Genomic DNA, 3,627 nt, shown 5'->3' with positions numbered 1-3,627 from the left:
GGCTTGCCGATCGAAAGGTCGGTGGTTCGAATCCCCGCGGCGGGGTGCGCTCCCGTTGTTTGGTCCCAGCGCCTGCCAACCTAGCAGTTCGAAAGCACTCTCGGGTGCAAGTAGATAAATAGGGACCGCTTACTAGCGGGAAGGTAAACGGCGTTTCCGTGTGCGGCTCTGGCTCGCCAGAGCAGCGATGTCACGCTGGCCACGTGACCCGGAAGTGTCTTCGGACAGCGCTGGCCCCCGGCCTCTTTGAGTGAGATGGGCGCACAACCCTAGAGTCTGTCAAGACTAGCCCGTACGGGCAGGGGTACCTTTACCTTTACCTTATTCCCTTTGATCCTAAGCTCTGTGTCCACCAAACAGATTTTTCATCTGGCATTCCTGCAAATTCAGGTAACAGGGTTCAGTGTGCAGGAAGAGGCTGTGGCAGAGGGCAAATACTTTTTTATGGCAATGCATCACTGCCATATGTATGTATCTCACATTGGAATAATTGGCCCAATTATTTTCAAAACGAAGTAATGTCCAGGGAGTGGTGGTCTGACCTTGTCTTGCATATGGACAAATTGAGGCAGCCCCTTGTCTGAATGATCATGAAAATGCCAAATTGTGCAACATTCGGCAATACGGTAAATAAATGAAACTCTTTCTGGACTAAAAATGGGGGGGGGGGGAGTGAAGAAGGGGAGATGAATATATGATGAGGTAGCAGTTCTGGTTCCAGCACCACTTTATAGGAGCATTTTACTTAAAGTCTCTAATTAGATGTGGATTAGCTCAGCAAGTTTACATCTAAAAGCTTGCCAAAAAAATACTACTATTATTATTATTTGCAGGAGGGAAGAAGTCAGCAATTGAACAAACTGAAAGGCCACTCAAATATTTCAAATTAGGCTCCTTTTTGGCCATCAGCAGTTTTGTGCATGCTGCGTCTCTGCCAAGGTGCAGTTTTGTTTTGCTTTCTTTGAAATGCACACACTGGCTTCTGAATATTGGCATCTAGCAACCTTACCCAATCCTCCTCCTATTTTTGGCTATAATGAGCATATATTCAAAGATGCACTGGGAAGCCCATGCTGTTTAATTGCCTGGTGGCAGCCCAGGAAGAAGGCAGCCTTACAAACAGGCCATGCTGGGTGGGACTAGAAACAAAAATATGAAGATAAGAGGCCCTGTGGAAGTGAAAAGGCATCTAAAATTCCCCCCTTTTCCAAGTTCGGCCACATTTCTCCTCTCTCAGATTGCTTTCCAGAAACAATTATTGTACCATGCTATATGACATATTTGCATTGATTGTTGCTTTTAAATGGCTGCAGTTCTTTCAAGCTGGCATCATCTTAATAGGTTTCTTCTCGTCTGTGCCATCAGTTGAGGCACTCAAAGCAACTCAGTGATAGCTGTATTGCTTAATATAAACTATTGCACTGCCGTGATGTTCTATGTTTGCGCTGGCCAGAGAGTACATGGGATCCAACCGAGAGAGGGGGAAATGAGTCATGCTGCAGCAGCAGCTTGCCTGAATGCTTGACTGAACAGGGAAATGCCAGTTAGTCTGCAGACAGTGAATTGTGTCTGTTCAAAACAACTGTTTTGAAAAAGACTTTATGGGGCGATGCCAGGCGAGGTGGTGCTCCAGTTAAGCAAGTCCCATGGAGCTCAATGGGACTTAATCCCAGGAAAGGGGGATCTCAGAGCTGCAATCTCAGTCATCTTGAGGGTATACATCCTGGCGCTGTCCAACGTTTGCCCATGCCCACATTATAATTATAAGCTAGCCAGTGTTGTGATTGTCGTGTTGTTGTTGTTTATATCCCACCTTTTCCCCAGACTGGGGAAACAACAATTAGTTGAATGGGTTGCTTCTGCACAAGCAGCATTACCTTAAACAGACTGTTTTCATATCTGTATAAAATAGCCAGCTTAGATGAGCACATTTTGAATCAGAGTTTCTCAAGCAATGCGCAAGTAGTATTAAAAGTGAATCTGGGTGTCCAGAACATAAGAAGAGCCAAAGGACTGTCTAGTCCAACATCCCTTTCTCACAAAGACCAAGCATAGGTACTTCATTCCCTTAAGTGCTTTATTTTCATTGTAAAGATTTTAACTGCTCACACTTGGATATTTGTCTGCATTTAGGTTTGTCTTTATGGTTCTTCCCACAATCCTGAATGACAGGTGTACTTGGGAGCAATATCATTGGTTTCAATAAATACCATATTTTTTGCTCTATAAGACTCACTTTTTCCCTCCTAAAAGGTAAGGGGAAATGTGTGTGCGTCTTATGGAGTGAATGCAGGTTGCGCAGCTATCCCAGAAGCCAGAACAGCAAGAGGGATTGCTGCTTTCACTGTGCAACGATCCTTCTTGCTGTTCTGGCTTCTGATTCAGAATATTTTTTTTTTCTTGTTTTCCTCCTCCAAAAACTAGGTGCGTCTTGTGGTCTGGTACGTCTTATAGAGCGAAAAATACGGTAATTCCAACTCATGGAAACTGATTGGAATGAAGGTTTCAGAATTTACCATTGTTAAAGTAGTTGAATTCAAAACACCCATTATATTAAAACAAAAGTGTACTGTGTTTGAAGAATAGATCATATGGTGAATGCATCATATGATGGTGAAAGCATGTGCAGTTCGGACATGTGCAAGAGTCCTGACTATGAAAATACAGCTGACAATTGACAGGCGTGATGGGTTAGCTTCTCTTCTGCATTCTTTTCTCCAGCCATAGTATATCATTTGCCAGATGAAATCTTGCTGAATACAGAAAAGGCAAACCTCCTCATCACCTTTTGTATATTTCAGTTGACATTCATCCAAAGAGACAGAAAATGCAAGCGATCTTTTCAAATAATTAATCATAATTCTTAATTATCTTTTAATTAAAGAAGGCAGCATGGCTTCTCTAGGGGCTTTTATGCCAATTTGCTCACTTGCCAATTTTAAATTGTTCCATCTGAAGTTTGTTTAGATCCCTTTTTTACTTTCCATTTCTTTGCAAATGGGGTTTAGCTATTACCAGTGAATTGGGCCATTGTTCTGGGTGAAACTTTTATTTCTAGGAATGCAAATGCTTGCTCAGACTGAAAAAGCATTAAATTTACCCACTTGCATTGTATAGTAGCCCTATTGACATGCAGAACTGATAAATCCATTCATTCGTGATCCCATTATATTAGCATAAGTCCTGCATCTGGCTGCTAATGGCCTTAATTTTTTATTAATGTTTCCAATAGTCTCCCTGTGTTTTCATTGTATTGCATTATTTGCACATAGTTATGACTGTGAATCACCTTGAATACATGTCCCCCCCCCCCCCATAATATGAAAAGTGAACAATCAAGTCAAGGATTAATCACTGAATGAGCAAGGAAGGAAATATACAGCACACAACATCCTCCACTGTCCTGAGAAAACCCCCTAATCCTGATTTTATTTCATTTCATTTTATTCTTTGGTAGATTTACAAAAAGAAAAACACACACCAATAAATAAATTTTAGAAAGGGGCAAGATTAAACACGAATGCACAAAGCGTTTTTTGTTTAAAAGCAAGACTCATTGCGTTCCGTTCTGCTCGCCCTTTCTTCCCACCCAGGGTGACCCTGTCCTCTGCCTGCCCCTCAGAGCCA

This window comes from Podarcis tiliguerta, assembly GCF_965153285.1.
Source record: "Podarcis tiliguerta genome assembly, chromosome: 5".
NCBI lineage: Eukaryota > Metazoa > Chordata > Lepidosauria > Squamata > Lacertidae > Podarcis > Podarcis tiliguerta.
This window is presented reverse-complemented; position numbering follows the sequence as displayed.